Raw genomic sequence first — 25,824 nt, forward strand, 5'->3', positions numbered from 1 at the left:
ACGACGTCGTCCAAACATCCCAAGAAGATATACTACGGTTTATTCTTCCTGCTGCTGGTAGAACTCAGGTGGAGTTACGCAACACACAGCAGACCTGAAGGTATCACGTCCCCTTCCACAACATGGAGACATGATGGAAAACATGATGGTTTAATTTCATTTGAACATGCATCAGATTCCAATTGAGTGCATCCCATAATCAGTTCCCAGTTCCACATGTCCAAATCCTACCCCTCCATTTGGTACTTTTACAATCAGTAACTGTTACATTTGTTCACTTCCTGCTTTCCTAATATAGTTTAATTTATTATTTTTTTATTTTGTACTTTAAAAACATTTGTTCACTTCCTGCTTTCCTAATATAGTTAAAAAATTACTTAAAAAATATTTTTTGTTCACTTCCTGCTTTCCTAATATTGTTTAATTTTTTTGTCACATACTGAAGTACAAGGTGATATAACTTTTACAATCAGTAACTGTTACATTTGTTCACTTCCTGCTTTCCTAATATAAGTTTTTTTGTTTTGTTTTATTTTTTTTATTTTTTTAAATTTTTTGTCCCGTACCGAAGTACGAGGTGAACATTCGTCCAATCTATAAAGGACAGACAGGGATTCAAACTAGCAGCACCATCAGAAGAAGCATTTTGCTGAATGAAAAGCAGGAAGTGAGACTTTTCTGCATTGAATGCCATCGGGCTGTGTACCTAATCAAGTGTCCAGTCATTGCACGGGTAATGAATGTAACTGGCAAATAAAGAGCGTCATCACTAGCCCCCCCTCCACGCCCCCCCCCCCCCCCCCCCCTTCTTCCTTCGCGCTCCCTCTCTCTCTCTCTCTCTCTCTTTCTCTCTCTCCTCCACTTTCTTGTGCGCAGCCAAAGCAAGGCGCCGCTCGCCTCCACAAGCATGCTGCCTTCACGGCGCGATGAAGCGGACCAGAGGAGGAGGAGGACGACGGCAGCGGCAGCAGCACCAGCAGCAGCAGCGGCAGCAGCGGCAGCGTGACGCCGCCAGGAGGACGTGACGGCATGGGAGAAGGTAAGAGATGCCTTCATCCTTCCTTGGAAGCTGTGCTTCGTTGAATCACCCACTTTGGGGAATGTGCTGGCTTCAAGATGTGTAGTCCCCCCCCAATCCCCACCCCCCCAAGAGCATCAGTTGGTTTGGGCCGAAAATATCACACTCTTGACGGGGGTAACTTTATATTCCGTGGAATCTCGCATTATTTCACTTTAACCCCAAACTCACTCAATCCGGGTGCATTTTTGACCATTTTTGTTACTGCCCCCTCTTTCCACCGCCCCCCCACACAAATCTTAATCACCCGCACGCGTGCGTGACTGGTGGGGGTGCAGCCGTGCGTGGACGCTGAATCTCGCTCACTCACTCCCTCCTCCGGCTTTCATTGAAGGAAAACATCTAAACGCAACAAAGAGGTGGCTGGAGAACAACACGGGGGTGTGCGCGTCACTCGGGTGCGCGTCCCTCCGTGCGTAAAAGCGCACGTCCAACAAAGAAGCGCAAAGGAAACGGAGAAGGGGTGGGGGGGGGGGGCAGCTTCGAACTCTTGCATGCTGAATATAAACACGGAATTGACACAAATTGAGACCGGGATGTTGTGCTTTTGGTGATTTCCTGTCCCGTTTGGCGAGTCGGGACGCGGTTTCGGTTGGACTTGTTGGGTCTGTGAAGGCGGGAAGGTGTGTCGTCGTGCTGCAGAGATGGCTCTTGGCACTTTCTCTTCTCGCTGCCACGTATCAGCCGAAAGCAACAGCAACACTCCGCTTGGAGGCCGTCCAGGCGCTTCTTCTGCATCCAGGACGCCTTTTTGGTGATGTTTGCGAAGGTGGTGTTAAAGCGAACCGAGTGTGAAGCAATCGGAGGGAGGTTGAACACATTCTTTTTATTATTATTATTATTATTATTATTCCATAAAAGTGTCGTGTTGGTCGAGGAAGCAAGGAATATGGCTTCCTTTGAGCTGCCAGGAAGGACAGTTGGTCTTCCAAACAGGCTTACCGTATCCCGTTATCTTGCGGCATCTCGGGATAAATCACGGATTACGTGGCGGCAGGGTGTCATGTGTTGCTGCCATTCCGTCCCAAGTACGGCCGTTTGTCTCCGGGCGGATTAACATCTACTTTTCCAGTTATTACATTTCAATAGAAAACACATTTGGCAGCAAGACCGGCGTCCCTCAGGGAGCATCAATCACTTTGCAATCGCAGAGTCGGCGCGCCATTAAATGGCGGGAAAAAAAAGACTGATGTGGTTCGTGGCGTTTTTCGTGCTGAGGTTTGCCGAGGTCACGTGTTTCGCCGCAACATCAGCACATGCTAACATGGCGACCAGAGAACACGGACAAAGCCGCGACCAAGTCTTGGGAATGGAATATTTTCCACACGGCAACATGCTTATCTAGCTCAGGCGTGAACATATTCCATTCCTAGCAGGAGCTCGGATAGCAGACTTTTTCCTACAATACTTAAAAGTAACATTAATGGACGCTAATCTCTCCAGATTAAAAAGCTAACAAGAAAAAAAAATGGTTTATTCCAAACTCACATGAACAAAAATGGACCGAAACCAGAGCCTTGGGGAACTCCCTGCACCTACAGAAACAGGAACAGTCGCGCAGACCACCGGGCTACTGTACGCGTCGTCGGATGAAAAACGCCAAGTCTGTTATTGTGTGACACTGGAAACGCTTCCCTCTAATCCAGGGCTCTCCAACATGTGGACCGGGGGCCATTTGTAGCCTGTGGCTGCTTTTGGTTTAAAAACACAGACAAAAACAACAAGAAAAAAGGGGGAAAAAACACATTTGGCAGCAAGACCGGCGTCCCTCAGGGAGCATCAATCACTTGGCAATCGCAGAGTCGGCGTGCCATTAAATGGCGGAAAAAAAAAAAAAAATACAAAGACTGATGTGGTTCGTGGCGTTTTTCGTGCTGAGGTTTGCTGAGGTCAAGTGTTTCGCCGCAACATCAGCACATGCTAACATGGCGACCAGAGAACACGGACAAAGCCGCGACCAAGTCTTGGGAATGGAATATTTTCCACACGGCAACATGCTTATCTAGCTCAGGCGTGAACATATTCCATTCCTAGCAGGAGCTCGGATAGCAGACTTTTTCCTACAATACTTAAAAGTAACATTAATGGACGCTAATCTCTCCAGATTAAAAAGCTAACAAGAAAAAAAAAATGGTTTATTCCAAACCCACATGAACAAAAATGGACCGAAACCAGAGCCTTGGGGAACTCCCTGCACCTACACAAACAGGAACAGTCGCACAGACCACCGGGCTACTGTACGCGTCGTCGGATGAAAAACGCCAAGTGCGTTATTGTGTGACACTGGAAACGCTTCCTTCTAATCCAGGGCTCTCCAACATGTGGACCGGGGGCCATTTGTAGCCTGTGGCTGCTTTTAGTTTAAAAACAGTCAAAAACGACAACAAAAAAGGGGAAAAAACGCTGTGATTTGACAAGTATGAAGTAGATATTAATATAAAAAACACTTAAAATCACAACAACAAAATGTTTGCATAATCATTCCTGCAATATTACAAACAAAAAAAATCAATAAATTGATGTTTTGGAAAATGAGAGTGGGAAAAAGTTGTGGTATTATGAAAATAAAGTCACAGTGCTGTGACAAGAATAGAATTATTTGGAGAAAAAAAAATCATAATAAATATTTTTAAGTCGTATTGGATTGCTTTGCAAAAGTTTGCACGGCCAGGTTTGAATCTACCAGGATAAAAAAAACGTGGAAGAGATGTGTAGAAATCCCACAGGTCACACCTCAAATGAGAAAAGTTGCAAAGGAATTCCCTGCTGGAAAAACATATTCCCCCAAAAGCTCATCATCTACTGAGGAAGTAGATTTCCGTCACGGAAATCGGAGCAGAATGTGCCTGCATGAAGTATTTGTACAAAAACATTTATTTTAACGTGAGGAGAAATACGGTAAACATGATGATGACACGCCATTTCGGAATATTGTTTGGCTTCCTTGCTCCATTTTACTCCCGGATTTACTTTGTATTGATACAATCGGAGTGCACCATCATTTCACTTTATGAGGGAATTATGTACTATAGTATTTTAACTGATCATTATTGTTTGTGAAAGGGTGAGCAAATCCAGCGCTCCTTTTTTCTCTTGCCTGCGACGTTAACAGCCTCTCCTAACTTCCCCTGAGCTCACCTGGAAACAAACTTCCACTTTAAGAGGAAGGACATTGGACCATGACGAGAAAAACAACATCACCTGAGCAGGTTTGCCAGAGACCTCCGTGGCGTCACAGCGGTTGCTGGGAGTGTGTGCCCGAATACAGTGCACCTTCCTGGGCCACAGCAGGTGGCTTCTCCCCCTCTATACTCTGGTTCTCCTGGTAGTAGTCATGTACTAGTAGCCATGTCTTGGTATTCCTGGTAGTAGTCATGTACTAGTAGTCATGTCATGGTATTCCTGGTAGTAGTCATGTACTAGTAGTCATGTCTTGGTATTCCTGGTTGTAGTCATGTCATGGTATTCCGGTAGTAGTCATGTACTAGTAGTCATATCTTGGTATTCCTGGTAGTAGTCATGTACTAGTATCCATGTCATGGTATTCCTGGTAGTAGTCATGTACTAGTAGTCATGTCATGGTATTTCTGGTAGTAGTTATGTACTTGTAGGCATGTCATGGTATTCCGGTAGTAGTCATGTACTAGTAGTCATGTCATGGTATTCCTGGTAGTAGTCATGTACTTGTAGTCATGTCATGGTATTCCTGGTAGTAGTCATGTACTTGTAGTCATGTCATGGTATTCCTGGTAGTAGTCATGTACTAGTATCCATGTCATGGTATTCCTGGTAGTAGTCACGTCATGGTATTCCTGGTAGTAGTAATGTACTAGTAGTCATGTCATGGTATTCCTGGTAGTAGTCATGTACTAGTATCCATGTCATGGTATTCCTGGTAGTAGTCACGTCATGGTATTCCTGGTAGTAGTCATGTACTAGTAGTCATGTCATGGTATTCCTGGTAGTAGTCATGTACTTGTAGTCATGTCATGGTATTCCTGGTAGTAGTCATGTACTAGTATCCATGTCATGGTATTCCTGGTAGTAGTCACGTCATGGTATTCCTGGTAGTAGTCATGTACTAGTAGTCATGTCATGGTATTCCTGGTAGTAGTCATGTACGAGTAGTCACGTCATGGTATTCCTGGTGGTAGTCATGTACTAGTAGTAACGTCGTGGTATTCCTGGTAGTAGTCATGTCATGGTATTCCTGGTAGCGGTCATGTCATGGTATTCCTGGTAGTAGTCATGTCATGGTATTCCTGGTAGTAGTCATGTACTAGTAGTCACGTCATGGTATTCCTGGTTGCAGTCATGTCATGGTATTCCTGGTAGTAGTCATGTCACAGTATTCCTGGTAATAGTCATGTACTAGTAGTCATGTCATGGTATTCCTTGTAGTAGTCATGTACTAGTAGTCACGTCATGGTATTCCTGGTAGTAGTCATGTACTAGTAGTCACGTCATGGTATTCCTGGTAGTAGTCATGTCATGGTATTCCTGGTAGTGGTCATGTCATGGTATTCCTGGTAGTAGTCATGTCATGGTATTCCTGGTAGTGGTCATGTCATGGTATTCCTGGTTGCAGTCATGTCATGGTATTCCTGGTAGTAGTCATGTCACAGTATTCCTGGTAGTAGTCATGTACTAGTAGTCATGTCATGGTATTCCTGGTATTCCTGGGGGCATGTCATGGTATTCCATTGGGACTCATCAACACATCCGCATGGCTTCCAGTCCTTCTCCCCTCCAGTCGTGTGTGTGTGCGTAGCCACTATGGTTCGTCCTAAATGACAACCCATCTGCGTGAAATGAAGCTAAGACCAAATAAGTGAGACTTAGGTGTCCGTGTGCGTGCCCGAGTGCTTATGTATTGATGAAGTGCATCCAGCACTGAAGGGAAATGCCTAAAAGCATGATGGCGGATTGTTCACGCTGCTAAACGGGAATGTTTATATTGGAAAATATTTGAAGTCAAGGTGGATACAAGCGTTAAATGTTTTTTTTTTCATCTTTGGGAAGGATGCATCCTTTGGAATAATGCAGCTATTTACTCCGGAGTTGTCGTTGCGATGCCTTTTTGTGTAATTGCGGATGCACAACGTGCGCCAAAAGCTCCTCACGTGGACGCGGAGGCTGCGTGATGATAGCAGCACGGCGGGACAAATGGCTGCCGAGGTCCTTTTAGCTCCTTATCAAGACGCCCGCTGATTGCAGAGCTTCACAATATGAAGTAGCACTAAAGCGCCGCACCGACCGACATTGATTGGTGAAGCCATGGTCACATGGGGGGGGGGGGGGGGGCGAGGGTGGGGGTGGGGGTGGGGGTACTGTCCCTTTCCAGTAGGTGATTATCTGAGTGAAACAAGCGGTGTAATTGCCTTTGGAACACACAAAAAGCAGCACAGGAATGGATTGGACCAGGGGTGGGCAAACTACGGCCCGGGGGCCACATCCGGCCCGCCAAGTGTTTGAATACGGCCCGCCCAATCTTTCCAAAGTATTTCATTTAAACTCAACATACAACCCGGCATCATGGCCTGAGCCAACCTTTTGATGGTTTTATCAATTTGGTTTTTTGACATGGTCTGTTGTTTACAAAGTGCTCCTGAAAAAAGGGACACAAGCACATAATAATAATAATAATAATTATTATTATTATTAGATTATTATAATTATTATAATAATCTAGACTTCCTGTCTGATATCACTTCCTTCCCTTCCTTTTCCGCCATTCCCTCTTATTAATGGATGATTTAGTCCTATTAAGTACCAGCATGGGGGTACGCCCTGGGCCCCCACAGGACTAAATACCCGCCCATAGAGACACAATAGCCACGTTTACATGAAGCGTTTTTCTCTTTCCGAATGGAATCTTTCCGAATGACCTTTCCGAAAGCAATGGTATCCATGGAAAGGAATATTCCAATCGCGCCTCTACATGTGCCGCTCTAGTCAACCGGAATAGTCAATGGGGCATGCCCAGTAAAACGTAAACATCAACATCACGTGATACCGACTTCCTCCAGTTTTTCTTCCACTTGTTGGAATAACTCCGTATTGCCAGTTTTTCCTTCGTCCAATCAAAAACAAAACTTTCCGCAACAGTCCGGTGCCGATTGCTCGCCTCCATTTTTTTTTTAGGATTAGATTCTGTTCCACAGATGGCGCTAATGCACACGAAAGCTGCTTGCCAACCGCCAATAAACAACAGAAGAAGAAAAACACCACAAAGAAGAACGCAGTCTGACAACGTTCCGATTGAGCGGATACAAGATACCTCAATCGGATTTTGGGAAAGGAATGAATCCGTTTATATATTTATTCGGATTGGCACTTTTCTTTCGGAATGAGGTGTAAACAAAGGTTAGATTTTTTCCGTTTGAGCAAATAACCCGAATGGAATTGGAATATTTGGGTCCATGTAAACGTGGCGGTAAGACGCGTTCATGATGGTAGGAAATGTTAACTGTCTGGTCCTCTCATGAAAATAGCCTCGACTTTGGAGCGTTAGCGACCGTGCTGCTGTTGTCATTAAAGAAGGATCTGCAGCTGAGGTAGTGAGGAATTCTCCCGGGATCGTCGGGAACGAGCAGGAGCCTCAGGTGTTCCTCAGCTCATCCAGCAATCACGTCGCCTCCCCGCTTCTTAATTACTGTCGGAATGTTGTGCTCTGCTGTCTGGGGCCGTCTTTTCCACCTTCGTGGAGAGATGTTTATGTTCCTCCCAGAGCCCCACCGTGATGCTTTCATGCGCCAGGTCGCGGAATTTATGGACTGTGTCCGTGTTGTATCTGTAAAGGAAACGCAGAACGGCGTCCAGATGATGGCCGTAAATAGGAAACGTGTCCCGATTCCGAGGTGCCTTCGGGGGGCCGCACGGGAAGCAGAGATTCCCAGACAAGATAAACAGCGCTGTGTTTGCTTCCTAAGCGCATCGGGGGAATGGCTTCCTGTCCAGGGGCGTTCCCGTGCTCCAGTTGTCCAAGTCGCTGCCCAGAAGGTCTGTGGAAGTCCTTCCGGGTGAATGATTTGACATTTGGAAGAAATGCCAGCACGAGGGATGGGGGGGCGGCATGCAATCTGGGGCAACTGAGAAGGAGTGGAGTCCGGACACATTCCAGAGACGGTGTCGTGTTGGTGGAACTCAAACAAATCCCGGGATGGACGGACGTTGTGATCCTTAGCAGATGCAAACAAAAACCATGGAAACATTCATCCCACCTTGGGATTTTCCAGCCGACATGAAAGACGCCATCATATCCCGCTGATAAGCTTCTTCTGTGCGGGAACATTCAAATTCCTCTTCAAAGCTCACGAGTGAAACCCGCAGCGCCGGGAACCGGCAGGAGGTGGACCCGAGCGAGCTGCGTTTAAACGCCGCGTCTCGGCGCGTACGCATCAATTAGAGGCGAACAAGCTGGCCCCGTATTACGGGTGGAGTGGCGTCTGCTTCTCCTCCTCGGATCCACTTCCTGCTGGAATAAGGCCCACCTCCGGGGAGACCATCCAAGTCAGCCACATTTGCATCAAAGCTGCGGAAATCACGAGGAGGTCACGTGACCAGCCCACATGGAGGAGGCCGGACGGGGGCGGGTGACTTTCAATTTCCATATGTTCCTTCAACCTTAACCTTGTTATGCTAATCGTGAAGGTCAGCAAACTTTAAGGAAGTTAACCTCACATGATGATGATGCAAATCAGCCATGTTGTCAGGGAGGGTTTTTTTTAAACCCCCATGACCCCTCCTGCCCCCCACCACCCTTCCTTGGCTCAAACTGAATGGGCCTGAATTAACTGCGACCTCTTCTGGTTGCTCCCGAGTAGTGAAGTTCCTTCCTAAAAAAGATGCAGCAACTTTCTTACATAAACTTCACAGCAGGGGGAGGATTGGGGCCGAGAGATAGGATTTAGGGTCGGGGCTTAGGGGCTGGCTTCAGGGGTTAGGGGTCATGGGTTTAAGGTTAAAGTTGGGGCTTGTGAGCTGGGTTCAGGGGTTAGGGGTCATGGGTTTAAGGTTAGAGTCGGGAGTCATGGGCTGGGTTCAGGGGTTAGGGGTCATGGGTTTAAGGTTAGGGTTGGGGCTTATGAGCTGGGTTCAGGGGTTAGGGGTCATGGGTTTAAGGTTAGGGTTGGGGCTTGTGAGCTGGGTTCAGAGGTTAGGGGTCATGGGTTTAACGTTAGGGTCGGGAGTCATGGGCTGGGTTCAGGGGTTAGGGGTCATGGGTTTATGGTTAGGGTTGTGGTTTATATTCTGGGTTCAGGGGTTAGGGGTCATGGGTTTAAGGTTACGGTCGGAGCTCATGGGCTGGGTTCAGGGGTTAGGGGTCATGAGTGTAAGGTTAGGGTCAAGAGTTGTGGGCCAGGGTCAGGGTTAGGGTTTATGGTTGGGAGATGAAGGGGTTAGGGGTCACGGGTTAAAGGGTAGTGTCGGGGCTTAGGGGCTGGGTTCAGGGGCTAGGGGTCATAAGTTTAAGGTTAGGGTCAAGAGTTGTGGGCTAGGGTCGGGGTTTGGGGTTAGGTGTTATGGTTGGGAGGTGAGGGGGTTAGGGGTCACGGGTTTAAGGTTAGTGTCGGGGCTTAGGGGCTGGTTTCAGGGGCTAGGGGTCATGGGTTTAAGGTTAGGGTTGGGGCTTAGGGGCTGGGTTCAGGGGTTAGGGGTCATGGGTTTAAGGTTAGGGTCAAGAGTTGTGGGCTAGGGTTGGGTTTGGGGTTAGGGTGAAGAGTTGTGGGCTAGGGTCGGGTTTGGGTCTATGGTTTGGGTGAGGGAGTTAGGGGTCATAGGGGTCATTTAAGATTAGGGTTGGGGCTTATGATCTGGATTCATGGGTTCGGGAGTTAGGGGTCATGGGTTTAAGGTTAGGGTCGAGGCCTATGATCTGGGGTCAAGGGTTAGGGGTCATGGGTTTAAGGTTATGGTCAAGAGTTGTGGGCTAGGGTGGGGGTTTGGGGTTAGGGTTTATGGTTGGGGTGAGGGGGTTAGGGGTCTTGGTTTTAAGGTTAGGGTCGGGGCTTATGATCTGGGTTCAGGGGCTAGGGGTCATGGGTTTAAGGTTAGGGTCAAGAGTTGTGGGCTAGGGTCGGGGTTTGGGGTTAGGGTTTATGGTTGGGGGTGAGGGGTCATGGTTTTAAGGTTAGGGTCGGGGCTTATGATCTGGGTTCAGGGGCTAGGGGTCATGGGTTTAAGGTTAGGGTCAAGAGTTGTGGGCTAGGGTCGGGGTTTGTGGTTAGGGTTTATGGTTGGGGGTGAGGGTGGAGGTTTCGGGTCAGACCTCATAGCGACCTCTGCTGGTTGGTGCCAAGGAGTTCAGACAACGTGAATGACGGAATAATAAAGTATTGGAAGTCCGCCCAACCGCCCAGCCTGGCGCCTGCCAAGGAAGGAGACCTCAGACGTTTTACAAACGAAAAAAGGCTGATGGATCCTTGAAATTCCACCAATCCTTTGATACGGGATGTGGAGACGCAGGAAAAAAAGCCAACCCCAAAATGTCCAAGTGCTCCAAAGCCAAACTGATCAAGCGTTGCGTCTCATCCCATTGCTATGCAGCCGCGTCTCCTCGCCGCGTTCCTGCCGTCAATCAGGCGAGGACTAGCGGGGAGACAAGGTCATCTCACTTTCCTCCAATTTTACACACTTTTCCAGCGTGATCGATCGCCGCCAACATGGCTGAAGCCGAGGGGTCTCATTCCCCAGTCGACTATAATTGGAAGCTGTTAGCGGGCGGGATGGGGCGGGATTACCAAGCAGCTCGCCGTCTGCGCTCTTTGCCAAATGAGGCTGAGGCTGAGGCGGCGATATCGACGTGTCGGCTCGCCCGGTCGGGGTCAAGCAAGTCGTCTTAATTGCTTTGCGGAATAGCAAAGTGGTCTGTCAGACTTTGTCAATCAAAATCTTCATACGCTGGGGAATTTTAATATTCTCTTTATTGGCGGGTGAGTGCCTGGTAATGAACCTGGTAATGAAGCTGGTAATGAAGCTGGTAATTAGCGCTTCATTAGCGGCAGGTGCGTGGCAAAGGTCAACCTGTTTGCTCAAACTCCGAAACTGATCAAATGTTGAGTGCTCTAATTGGACGCCGGTCACTTTCACGTACGCGCGAGCTCAGATCAAAAGGACGCACTCCAAACTCTTCCTTCCCATCTGGGACGTCGTCGAGCACGGGGGTCCCCGACCACGGGGGTCCCCGACCCCTGGGTCGCCTCCTGCTAACGGTCCGTGGTCGGAAAAATATTCAGACGCTACAAAAAAATGTATCTGTCTATCAATATAGGCAGATAGGATTACATAGTACACTAGGATCCATATGTTACATAGTACACTAGGATCCGTATGTTACATAGTACACTACGATCCGTATGTTACATAGTACACTAGGATCCGTATGTTACATAGTACACTGGGATCCGTATGTTACATAGTACACTAGGGTCCATATGTTACATAGTACACTAGGATCCTATGTTACATAGTACACTAGGATCCTATGTTACATAGTACACTAGGATCCGTATGTTACATAGTACAGTAGGATCCATATGTTACATAGTACAGTAGGATCCATATGTTACATAGTACACTGGGATCCGTATGTTACATAGTACACTAGGATCCGTATGTTACATAGTACACTATGATCCATATGTTACATAGTACGCTAGGATCCGTATGTTACATAGTACGCTAGGATCCGTATGTTACATAGTACACTAGGATCCGTATGTTACATAGTACACTAGGATCCATATGTTATATAGTACACTAGGATCCGTATGTTACATAGTACGCTAGGATCCGTATGTTACATAGTACGCTAGGATCCATATGTTACATAGTACACTAGGATCCATATGTTACATAGTACACTAGGATCCGTATGTTACATAGTACACTAGGATCCGTATGTTACATAGTACACTAGGATCTGTATGTTACATAGTACGCTAGGATCCGTATGTTACATAGTACGCTAGGATCCATATGTTACATAGTACACTAGGATCCATATGTTACATAGTACACTGGGATCCGTATGTTACATAGTACACTAGGATCCGTATGTTACATAGTACACTAGGATCCATATGTTACATAGTACACTAGGATCCGTATGTTACATAGTACACTGGGATCCATATGTTACATAGTACACTGGGATCCATATGTTACATAGTACACTGGGATCCATATGTTACATAGTACACTGGGATCCATATGTTACATAGTACACTGGGATCCGTATGTTACATAGTACACTAGGATCCGTATGTTACATAGTACGCTAGGATCCAAATGTACATAGTACACTAGGATCCATATGTTACATAGTACACTAGGATCCATATGTTACATAGTACACTGGGATCCATATGTTACATAGTACACTGGGATCCATATGTTACATAGTACACTAGGGTCCGTATGTTACATAGTACACTAGGATCCGTATGTTACATAGTACACTGGGATCCATATGTTACATAGTACACTGGGATCCATATGTTACATAGTACACTGGGATCCATATGTTACATAGTACACTGGGATCCATATGTTACATAGTACACTAGGATCCATATGTTACATAGTACACTAGCATCCGTATGTTACATAGTACACTAGGATCCATGTGTTACATAGTACAGTAGGATCCATATGTTACATAGTACACTAGCATCCATATGTTACATAGTACACTAGGATCCATATGTTACATAGTACACTAGCATCCGTATGTTACATAGTACACTAGGATCCATATGTTACATAGTACACTGGGATCCGTATGTTACATAGTACACTAGGATCCGTATGTTACATAGTACACTCGGATCCGTATGTTACATAGTACGCTAGGATCCGTATGTTACATAGTACGCTAGGATCCGTATGTTACATAGTACGCTAGGATCCGTATGTTACATAGTACGCTAGGATCCATATGTTACATAGTACGCTAGGATCCGTATGTTACATAGTACGCTAGGATCCATATGTTACATAGTACACTAGGATCCGTATGTTACATAGTACACTAGGATCCGTATGTTACATAGTACACTGGGATCCGTATGTTACATAGTACACTGGGATCCATATGTTACATAGTACACTGGGATCCATATGTTACATAGTACACTGGGATCCATATGTTACATAGTACACTGGGATCCGTATGTTACATAGTACACTAGGATCCGTATGTTACATAGTACGCTAGGATCCAAATGTACATAGTACACTAGGATCCATATGTTACATAGTACACTAGGATCCATATGTTACATAGTACACTGGGATCCATATGTTACATAGTACACTAGGGTCCGTATGTTACATAGTACACTACGATCCGTATGTTACATAGTACACTGGGATCCATATGTTACATAGTACACTGGGATCCATATGTTACATAGTACACTGGGATCCATATGTTACATAGTACACTGGGATCCATATGTTACATAGTACACTAGGATCCATATGTTACATAGTACACTAGCATCCGTATGTTACATAGTACACTAGGATCCATGTGTTACATAGTACAGTAGGATCCATATGTTACATAGTACACTAGCATCCATATGTTACATAGTACACTAGGATCCATATGTTACATAGTACACTAGCATCCGTATGTTACATAGTACACTAGCATCCATATGTTACATAGTACACTAGGATCCATATGTTACATAGTACACTAGCATCCGTATGTTACATAGTACACTAGGATCCATATGTTACATAGTACACTGGGATCCGTATGTTACATAGTACACTAGGATCTGTATGTTACATAGTACACTCGGATCCGTATGTTACATAGTACACTGGGATCCGTATGTTACACAGTACTCTAGGATCCGTATGTTACATAGTACAGTAGGATCCATATGTTACATAGTACACTAGGATCCGTATGTTACATAGTACGCTAGGATCCATATGTTACATAGTACACTAGGATCCATATGTTACATAGTACACTAGGATCCATATGTTACATAGTACACTACGATCCGTATGTTACATAGTACAGTAGGATCCATATGTTACATAGTACACTAGCATCCATATGTTACATAGTACACTAGGATCCATATGTTACATAGTACACTAGCATCCATATGTTACATAGTACAGTAGGATCCATATGTTACATAGTACACTAGCATCCATATGTTACATAGTACACTAGGATCCATATGTTACATAGTACACTAGCATCCATATGTTACATAGTACAGTAGAATCCATATGTTACATAGTACACTGGGATGAATATGTTACATAGTACAATAGGATCAATGTTACATAGTATAAATAGTATAATAAACATATATATACTGTATAATATACAATATAAACAGCATAATAAACATGTATATGCAGTATAATATACAGTATAATAAACATGTATATACAGTATAATATACAGTATAAACAGTATAATAAACATATATATACAGTATAATATACAGTATAACACACATATATATACAGTATAATATAAAGTATAAACAGTATAATAAACAGTATAATAAACATGTATATGCAGCATAATATACAGTATAATAAACATGTATATACAGTATAACATACAGTATAATACATATAAATACAGTATAATATACAGTGTAAACAGTATAATAAACATGTATATGCAATATAATATACAGTATAATAAACATGTATATACATATAATATACAGTACAATAAACATATATATACAGTATAATATACAGTATAATAAACATGTATATACATATAATATACAGTACAATAAACATATATATACAGTATAATATACAGTATAATAAACATGTACATACAGTATAATATACAGTATAATAAACATATATATATACAGTATAATATAAAGTATAATATACTTTATAATAAACATGTATATACAGTATTATATACAGTACAATAAACATGTACATACAGTATAATATACAGTATAATAAACATGTATATTCAGTAAATAATAATAATAATAATAATAATAATAATAATAATAATAATAATAATAATAATAATAATAATAATAAAACACGGTTGGGCCTATAAAGCGGTGGTAGTTTGATTCATATGCAGGTCATGTGATGGACCCGTGATGGACCCGTGATGGACCCGTGATGGACCCGTGATGGACCCGTGATGGACCCGTGATGGACCCGTGATGGGTGAGGGTTGGCGTTGTTGGCGTTAGTCCAGAAGGCTACGGCGGTGGAATGGGCGTGTCCCATAACGTACATCCTTCTCCGCCTCTCCTGCTGTGTTTTTGTCTCCTTGGAAGGCATCAAAGAGAAAGATGGATGCCGTGTGGGCAACGCCGGCCTCGGAGGTCATTTCAAAGTCGTCTCTTACGAGAGCAGCGCATGCCGACATACTTGCGTCCCACCATGTCTGCGCGTTGGCTTGCCCACGTATGAAAGTTGAGCTGTAATTGAATATGCGGGCTTAGCTAAACGCTGATAATGAATGCGGCCGCCGCTCGGTCAGGTATCACATCCCGGGGATTTATCCGACGGGAACCGAGTCCCCATCCGTCCTCGCCGAGTTAATTGCAAATTACGGTGTCACTTTTCACGGGGCCGCCGCCGCCGCTCGTCCAATTACGGCCGAGGCCGCCTGATTTATTTGGCCGCTTCTTTTCTGCTTCCGTCGCCGCGCTTGGCATTTTTTCAGGCGGCGCCGCCACTTCATCAACGCTCTTATCCCGGTTTTCACCCGTCGTCCCGGAAAAGCCGAGCTAATGTTGACTCGGGACGGATGAGCCGCTTCGTATTGGTGCCCCTTTGGGCGGCCTCCATTGGGGTAGCAACTGGAGGGGGGCGGGGCTAGACACAATACAAGGAGCCAAGTCCTTCATCCTGCCAGGAATAATGTTGGCTGGTGACGATCACATGATTCCATGCACATGTTGACACGATGCGTGATTATTATCCGCTGGCTCGAATCCCAACACGGGATTATAGGATCACAGCTGCCAATTAGGCTTTAAGTGGCTGGCAATGGAGGAAGTACATCATAGTACATCATAGTACATCATAGTACATCATAGTACATCATAGTACATCATAGTACATCATAGTACATCATAGTACATCATAGTACATCCACCGACCGTACTGGCAGCATCCTCAATCCGCTGGCTTCTGAATCCTTCTGCTACTACTCACTTAGTAGTACTTCTAGTAGTACACTTAGTACTCACTTCTGGTACTACTCACTTCTGGTAGTACTCACTTCTGGTAGTACTCACTTCTGGTAGTACTCGCTTCTGGTACTACTTACTTCTGGTACTACTCACTTCTGGTACTACTCACTTCTGGTACTACTTACTTCTGGTACTACTTACTTCTGGTACTACTTACTTCTGGTACTACTTACTTCTAGTAGTACTTACTTCTGGCACTACTTACTTCTGGTAGTACTCACTTCTGGTACATACTTACTTCTGGTAGTACTCACTTCTGGTAGTACTCACTTCTGGTACTACTTACTTTTGGTACATACTTACTTCTGGTACTACTTACTTCTGGTAGTACTCACTTCTGGTACTACTTACTTCTGGTAGTACTCACTTCTGGTAGTACTCACTTCTGGTACTACTCACTTCTGGTACTACTCACTTCTGGTAGGACTCACTTCTGGTAGGACTCACTTCTGGTACTACTTACTTCTGGTACTACTTACTTCTGGTACTACTTACTTCTGGTAGTACTCACTTCTGGTACATACTTCTGGTACATACTTCTGGTACTATTTACTTCTGGTTGTACTCCCTTCTAGTACTACTCACTTCTGGTAGTACTCACTTCTGGTAGTACTCACTTCTGGTAGTACTCCCTTCTTGTACTACACACTTCTGGTAGTACTCACTTCTAGTACTACTCTCTTCTGGTAGTACTCACTTCTGGTGCTACTCACTTCTGGTAGTACTCAATTGTAGTACTACTGACTTCTGGTAGTACACACTTCTGGTAGTACTCACTTCTGGTACTACTTCTGGTAGTATTCACTTCTGGCACTACTTCTGGTAGTATTGACTTCTGGTACTACTCACTTCTAGTACTACTCACTTCTAGTACTACTCTCATTCGGTAGTACTTACTTCTAGTGCTACTGACTTCTGGTAGTACTCCCTGATGTTATGGGAATAAAGTCATGACGTTAGCGTGATCAATAGCTAGGAAAACACAGATAAACACTAGCATGATTAAAGAAGCAGTACTATTAGTCTAATAATCTCATCTAATAATCTAATAATCTCATCTAATAATCTCATCTCATAATCTAATAATCTAATAATCTAATAATCTCATCTAATAATCTAATAATCTAATAATCTCATCTAATAATCTAATAATCTCATCTAATAATCTCATCTCATAATCTAATAATCTAATAATCTCATCTAATAATCTAATAATCTCATCTAATAATCTAATAATCTAATAATCTCATCTAATAATCTAATAATCTCATCTAATAATCTAATAATCTCATCTAATAATCTAATCTAACAATCTCATCTAATAATCTAATAATCTAATAATCTAATAATCTAATAATCTAATAAAGTAAAAGTGTTGGTCTTTTACGATCAAAGTTTTGTGTCCAATGTGACGTTAGCCATGCTAATCGTTGTTCCGTCTTTCTGTGTAGCGGCCGAGGCTAGCAAGCATGAAGCTGGAGGAGGACACGCCCCCTGCTACCTGAGTTCCAGTTTGCCATGCGGGACGCTGAACCCCTGCCGGACCTGTGAGTACTTCCACGTTTGGGAAAATTTAATCCTCAGCATGAATGAAAATCAGGTGACGAGCACAATGTTCCGGAATACGGGACCGTTGGCAGGAGGAGCCGGGATTTTAGCGAACAAACAGGAAAGCATTCATGGGATTAGTCAAATCCATTTGACTAAATACCTCAGTCTTCTGGGGGAAGTGGTTTTACATGGGATTAGCTAATCCAAGCTAGGACGACACAGGTGAATATATGTTAGCTTCCACGGTCGGGATGTCAAAGCTTTTCCGTGTTCTTCCTGTCTTGCAGAGGCGCGGCTGCGAGACGTTAACCAGCGAGAGCGAGGAGATCATCTCAGGTAAAGACCCTGTGATTGACATGTGACAAAGACATGTGATCTCTCTCGGCCAATCAGCAAAGAGCAAGGCTCTACAAGTCAAACTGAAAAACAACACATGGAAAAAAGTCTCAAGAACTAAAGTGCTCTAAAATGCACAGGAAGTCGGCCATTTTGGTTATTGACGTTGCTCGACCAGGTGGTTTTAGTGCCTTTGAGCAAATCTGGACGTTGTTGAAATATATGCCGATGATGCAGAATGGAAAAACGTGGGCCGCGGCACGACGCCCGCGTCCTTTGTTGACTTTGCGTGATATCAGGTGTCATGGCGTCCCGCACAAGAGGGTACGTTGTTGTTATCTGCTCGCCGTCACTATCATCATCAGGCGCCACTCGTCCCTGCGCGACTCTGCGTGTTATCAGCGGCCGCGGCATGCGAAGAGAGTGGGGGGGGGGGCCCTTGTTTGATACCTCTGCACCGAGAACGCCGTCGAGGGCTCTCATTGGCCATTACGCCGCGCGTCAAATGGCTGCCGTCGCGCGTCTAACTCTCGTTAGTGCGCACCGCCGGGTCAGGTCGGTGTCAAGCTAGCTGAAAAAGCGCCAGAAGGGGAAGCTGATACGTACGCAGCACGGCGCCACCCGGCGTCCATTAGCTGCGGAAAGTGTCAAATATGCATGAGCGAATGCGGCGGCGGCGGCGGCGGCGGCGGCGGCGGCGGCGGCGAGCGGGCGGGCCTCGCCATCCTTGAGGCAATTAATAGCATCGTTTCCAGGGCCGTGCATTAGGATGCTCCTCCACGTTGACGCTTGTTGAATTTTTTAGGCGGGCTAATTTAAAGATCCGTTAGCCGCAAGCGTTGAATGCGGGAATGAATGAATGGATACCCCCCACCCCCCCCCTCCCTCCCTTCCGGAAAAGCGGTGCCTTAACTCATCATCTTGGAAGTGTTGCTTGATTCTTTTGACACGTTGAGTCATGCCAAAAGTTCAAGTGACGAGCCTGTGAAGGACGTGCTAGCTAGCTAGTTTTCTCCCTTTAATATTCTCCCGCTTCGACATTTGCTTTTTAACATGATTAGAGCCCTCTCGACATATTATAACACCCCTATGGTCACCTTTATACTCATATTACCCAATACAGGAGACACAAAAAGAAAGGAAGGAAGTCCAAAGTTATCGCAATCGTGACGAGTCAAGTGTGGAGTTTTATCGCAATGCGGATCCCAAGTGGAATGATCCCGTTTTTGGGATTATTCTGTCGTGAGATCATCTGAATCTGAGATCTTCTGAGTGCTTATTTTTATATTTTTACTTTTACGACGTGATGTAAACAATGGATAATAGAAGAGGAAATGCAACTATAGGGGTGCTATTTCATGAACAAACATCTCTCAACATTTGCAAAACATCAGAAATAAAATATGAAAAAAAAATGGGGAACGCCATTTTAATAACATTGGGAAAAAAGTAAACTATAAAAAAGATAATAATCCGATTGGATGATGCATGGCTTTCTTATCGCTTCTGATTGGCTGGAACGGTACGAGCGCATCAGCTGTTTCTCTGGAAACCACAAACTGTTTTTTTTATGAAATTTACTCCATGTGTGCAGCCATGATCCCGCCATGCTTTGTGCCGCCGCTCCCGCCGCTCCCGCCGCCGGCTCATCGATCGGCGCGAAGGAGCGCTCGGTGGGGAAGCGTTATCGATTTCGCTTAAAGTGACAAGATTGAGAAGGTCCACTCTGACACGTTATCCTCATCGCCGCCAACACAACAGAGCGCCGGGGCCCCTGGGAGCCGCGCAGACCATTGATTTCCGCTGTCGCGAGCCGCCCGACAAACCCGGCACATCAATCACGGCGGCGGCGACACCGTTGCTGGAAAATGAGTCGGCCATTCCTCACCGCGACGGCTGACAGTCCATTTGATGCGACGGGACAAACAAATGCTACCGCTCATCCTAATCCCACATGCTACATGTCACATGACCTACCGTCAGGTGGAAGTACAGGTTGGCACTGGATGGGTGGATGGATGGGTGGGTGGGTGGATGGGTGAGTGGGTGGATGGATGGATGGGTGGATGGAGGATGGATGGATGGAAAATGGATGGTGGATGGATGGATGGATGGATGGATGGATGGGTGGGTGGGTGGATGGGTGGGTGGACGGATGGATGGATTGGTGGATGAATGGCTAGATGGATGGATGGACAGACGGAGAATGGATGGATGGATGGATGGATGGGTGGGTGGATGGAGGATGGATGGAAAATGGATGGATGGATGGATGGATAGGTGGGTGGGTGGATGGATGGATGGGTGGACGGATGGATGGATGGATGGGTGGGTGGGTGGATGGATGGATGAATGGCCAGATGGATAGATGGATGGATGGATGGAAAATGGATGGATGGGTGGGTGGATGGATGGATGGGTGGAGGATGGATGGGTGGATGGATGGAAAATGGATGGATGGATGGGTGGATGTAAGGGTAGATGGATGGATGGATGGATGGATGGATGGGTGGATGGATGGATGTATGGGGTCAATGGATGGATGGGTGGACGGATGGATGGGTGGATGGATGGATGGATGGATGGGTGGGTGGATGGATGGATGAATGGCCAGATGGATAGATGGATGGATGGACAGAGAATGGATGGATGGATGGAAAATGGATGGATGGATGGGTGGGTGGATGGAGGATGGATGGATGGATGGAAAATGGATGGATGGATGGGTGGGTGGATAGATGGACGGATGGATGGAAAATGGATGGATGGATGGATGTAAGGGTAGATGGATGGATGAATGGGTGGGTGGGTGGGTGGGTGGATGGATAGATGGATGGATGGATGGATGGATGGATGGAAGGATGGATGGATGGATGGAAAATGGATGGATGGATGGATGTAAGGGTAGATGGATGGATGGATGGATGAATGGGTGGGTGGGTGGGTGGATGGATAGATGGATGGATGGATGGATGGATGGATGAATGGGTGGATGGAGGGTGGATGGGTGGATGGATGGATGGGTGGGTGGGTGGATGGATGGATGGATGGATGGATAGATGGATGGAAGGATGGATGGATGGAAGGATGGATGGATGAATGGAGGGTGGATGAATGGATGGATGCATGGATGCATGGATGAAGAGAATGGGAATATCGTGGAAGGTTGGGAATGATTCCTTTTCACTTTCATCCAAATGAGGGAACATTGAACTTCTTGAAAAGATTTGGAAGCCATTCACGCCATTCACGCTAGCAGCAGGTTAGCCTTTATGAAATATCAATATGAGGTTTCATAGAGAATGTAAGTTAAACGTTGCTAAATTCCCTACTCATGGATTGCTGCGTGCATGCTAATCAGTCAGGATAATGTGCTGGGAGGCTCCGGTGTCTTTCCCTGGTCTCCATACGGCCGTCCAATCTATAGGCATGCATAATTCATAGAGAAGCCATAAATAGATTTATCATCACACACTAAATGAACGGCGGAGTGTGAATAAATGTTGAAGGGACGTCATCCATCTCCTGCCTGGGATGCAAGTGGATGGAGCAGCCGCATGAATAATGCACGGGAACGCTACATGTTGCTATCAAACACATATTTGGAATCGCGCACCATCCCGGCGGGACGCTCGCACACACGGACCTAATCAACCATCCGGTCCCGGTAATTAACTCTTTACTTGAGCTCGTTACTCCCTCGCCCCGCAGCCCCCGGGTGGCGGCACACCCGAGACGCCCGGAACCAGGGGGTCAAGGGTCCGCCACTTCCACACGCGCTTCCACCGGCACGGGAAGTATGTTGACATTTAGCGGCTAATTAAAAGCGGTCATGTGACACGCACATGTGACGCATGGCGCCACTAATCCCCGCCGGGAAACAGCAGCCTCCAGATCCCGAGATGATTCAAAGATAGTAGTATGTCAGGGAATTTTGTACTGAATAGAACGCTATGGAACAGCCATGGAAGCGTTGCCGGAGGGGGGGGGGGGGGGCGTCTCCCAAAACGATGCAGCGGAATTAGCGGAACATGCTCATTTGGAAGAGCAAACACAAATACGTCTCTGAAATTAATATGCACCATATCTTCCCAAATTGTCCTTGCGGGAATTGAGAAGGATTTTGTTGCCAAATGCAGCCTGATTAGGAGAAACCCGGAAATGAAGGCGACATACAGGAACGCTGAAATGGATATTCATCACATCTTGCCAAATTCTGGACCAAATTATCAGGATCAGGTGGAAACCTCGGTGACCGCCAGGAACGCTACGACAACAAAGCTTAAATTCATGTTGCCAGATTGCCATCATGGGAATTTTGCGGGATAATGGCCGTAATTGGTAGAAAACATGCTACAAGCTAACATGCTAACATGCTACATGCTAAAAGCTAGAAGCGCAAAGCTGAAATTAATATGCACCATATCTTGCCAAATTGTCCAAATTGCGGGAATTGAGTAGGATTTTGTTGCCAAATGCAGCCTGATTAGGAGAAACCCGGAAATGAAGGCGACATACAGGAACGCTGAAATGGATATGCATCACATCTTGCCAAATTCTGGACCAAATTATCAGGATCAGGTGGAAACCTCGGTGACCGCCAGGAACGCTACGACAACAAAGCTTAAATTCATGTTGCCAGATTGCCATCATGGGAATTTTGCGGGATAATGGCCGTAATTGGTAGAAAACATGCTACAAGCTAACATGCTACATGCTAAAAGCTACAAGCGCAAAGCTGAAATTAATATGCACCATATCTTGCCAAATTGTCCTTGCGGGAATTGAGTAGGATTTTGTTGCCAAATGCAGCCTGATTAGGAGAAACCCGGAAAGGAAGGCGACAAACAGGAACGCTGAAATGGATATTCATCACATCTTGCCAAATTCTGGACCACATTATCAGGTGGAAACGTATGTGACAACCAGGAAAGCTACGATAACAAAGCTGAAATTCATGTTGCCAGATTGCCATCATGGGAATTTTGCGGGATAATATCCGTAATTGGTAGAAAATGTTCACATTTGGATTTGGTTTTGATCGGGAACGAATGGAGGTGACAAACGGGACGCTACAGTGATATGTATCACAAGTTGCCAGATTACTCCCATTGAAATTCCGAACATGCACGGATTGGATCATCGGGGAATGGGAATTTTCTCGGATTTTTTTTTGGTGCTACTTCAAAAAGTCCTAATAATTGTTGATGCCCATGAACTACGGATTTGAAGGTATGAAATAGGGTGGTACGCTTCACGTCCAGATCCTCCTCTGATTTCCTTTCAACATTTTCAATAAAAGGAAAGGTTGCATAAAGGCTAAGTAGAAGCTAATAAGATAAAACAGTGAAGCCTTTGAAGTCTGTTGGGATGAGGTTGGGATGAGGTTGGAAAACGTGCACATTTGGATTGGGTTTTGATCGGGAGCGAATCGAGGTGACAAACGGGATGCATCACAAGTTGCCAGATTATTCCTATTGAAATGCCGAACATGCACGGATTGGATCATCGGGCAATGGGAATTTTCTTGGATTTTTTTTGTGCTATTTCAAAAAGTCCTAATAATTGTTGATTGGTTGTTGATTGGTGCCAACTACATATTTGAAGGTATGAAATAGGGTGGTACGCTTCACTTCCAGATTCTCCTCTGATTTCCTTTCACCATTTGCAATAAAAGGAAAGGTTGCATAAAGGCTAAGTAGAAACTAATATTGCTTTTTCACAAACGTGGAAAACGTGCACATTTGGATTGGGTTTTGATCCGGAGCGAATCTAGGTGACAAACGGGACACTACAATGAAAAATCTGCAATGGATATGTATCCCAAGTTGCCAGATTACTCCCATTGAAATGGCGAACATGCACGGATTGGATCATCGGGGAATGGGAATTTTCTCGGATTTTTTTTGGTGCTATTTCAAAAAGTCCTAATAATAGTTGATGGCCAGGAAGTACAGATTTGAAGGTATGAAATAGGGTGTCCAGATCCGCCTCTGATTTCCTTTCAACATTTGCAATAAAAGGAAAGGTTGCATAAAGGCTAAGTAGAAGCTAATATTGCTTTTTCACAAGCAAAGATAAAACAGTGAAGCCTTTGAAGTCTGTTGGGATGAGGTTGGGATGAGGTTGGGAACGCCACCACCAACCCCGCCACCCCCCCCCCACGGCGTCCGTCTTTGTGTTTTGCTAATTGCTGGATGAGCAGTTGGCTTCACGGCTAATTTCCTGCGCGGCACACACGCAACCTTTCCGATGCCGCACGACGGCGACGACAGTGGATGTTGACCGCCGCTCGCTAACGGCGTGCATGTCAAACACACACTTTCATTTTCTCTTTATCGTGACATTTTCCATCTCCAGGCTCTCTCTCCGTGCCGAGTGCATCTTGATTAGAGCTCGCCTCTGCAATTTCCTGGCAGATTATTGTGATGGATTCAGAAAAGTATCAATCAGAGCGAGTCGGCGGCTTGAAAGAGCCTTTCATTAGCGGTCAAACCGTGGCTTTCTTTTAGCCCACTCAAGGGCGACGCCAATGTCTTCCTCGAAACTTTCATCTTTGTCCATCCACGCTCGCCTCGGCGCCGTGCGGCTCGCCTCTTACTTCATTTGAGGGCGGACAAAGTCAGCGCCTTGCAGAAGGAAACGCGTGGAGAGGCTCACGTCGGACCGAAGCCTCCGAGCCGGTGTCTGACTTCCTGAATGGCGCAGCTGACAAAGAGCGCCTCGGAGCTAGCATCGTTCTGCAAATATTGGAAAGCGTTGACGAGTTCCGCTACTAACTCGTGTCAGCTCAGAAAGGAAAGGCTACTTTCATGGCCGATGGCGACCTCAACCAGACCGAAGTTGTTTAGATCTGCTGCAGGCCAGCCAAAATAACAGCCGTGTGCCTCAAATGGCCCCGGGCTGCACTTTGGACACCCCTGATGTAGTCAATCAACACTTGACTGATTTTGTTACAACATTTTACATTACAACTTTTTTGGTGGATGACTCCACCATCTTCTCTTGAGCATCCCAAAGGGACGCTCGTGGGGCATCACGTGGGGTCCAGTTGCCCTCCGGTGGCCCTACGGTTGCCGTACAGTTGCCGTACGGTTGCCCTGCGGTTGCCCTCCGGTTGCCCTTCGGTTGCCCTTCGGTTGCCCTTCGTTTGCCTTACAGTTGCCCTACGGTTCCGTACGGTTGCCCTATGGTGGCACTACGGTTGCCCTCGGGTGGCCCTATGGTTGCCCTATGATTGCCGTGCGGTTGCCCTCTGGTTGCCCTTGGGTGGCCCTACGGTTGCCCTCGGGTGGCCCTACAGTTGCCCTCGGGTGGCCCTACGGTTGCCGTATGGTTGCCCTCTGGTTGCCCTATGGTGGCACTACGGTTGCCCTCAGGTGGCCCTCAGGTGGCCCTATGTTTGCCATATGGTTGCCCTCTGGTTGCCCTACGGTGGCCCTACGGTTGCCCTACAGTGGCTTACGGTTGCCGTACGTTGGCCCTACGGTTGCCGTACAGTTGCCCCCAGGTTGCCTTACGGTGGCCCTCGGGTGGCCCTACGGTTGCCCTACGGTGGCCCTACGGTTGCCCTACGGTGGCCCTTGCCCTCTGGTTGCCCTACGGTGGCCCTACGGTTGCCGT

General features: G+C 45.9%; 1 protein-coding gene across 2 annotated transcripts in view; it reads left to right on the plus strand.

Annotated features, from left to right (window-relative positions):
* The first annotated feature begins 852 nt into the window (after nucleotides 1-852).
* Nucleotides 853-25,824, plus strand: part of chrm2a (cholinergic receptor, muscarinic 2a) — a 51,666-nt gene continuing 26,694 nt past the window's right edge. Inside the window, exons 1-3 of one of the 2 annotated variants that reach the window (XM_058078765.1) lie at nucleotides 853-1,039; nucleotides 17,766-17,861; nucleotides 18,153-18,201. The gene's annotated coding sequence lies outside the window, so the exon portion shown is untranslated. Of the gene's footprint in view, nucleotides 1,040-17,710; nucleotides 17,862-18,152; nucleotides 18,202-25,824 lie in introns of those variants that run through there. The other variant, XM_058078766.1, reaches the window with a different exon arrangement.

Source organism: Doryrhamphus excisus, chromosome 7 (genome assembly GCF_030265055.1).
Source record: "Doryrhamphus excisus isolate RoL2022-K1 chromosome 7, RoL_Dexc_1.0, whole genome shotgun sequence".
In the NCBI taxonomy this organism is placed as follows: Eukaryota; Metazoa; Chordata; class Actinopteri; order Syngnathiformes; family Syngnathidae; genus Doryrhamphus; species Doryrhamphus excisus.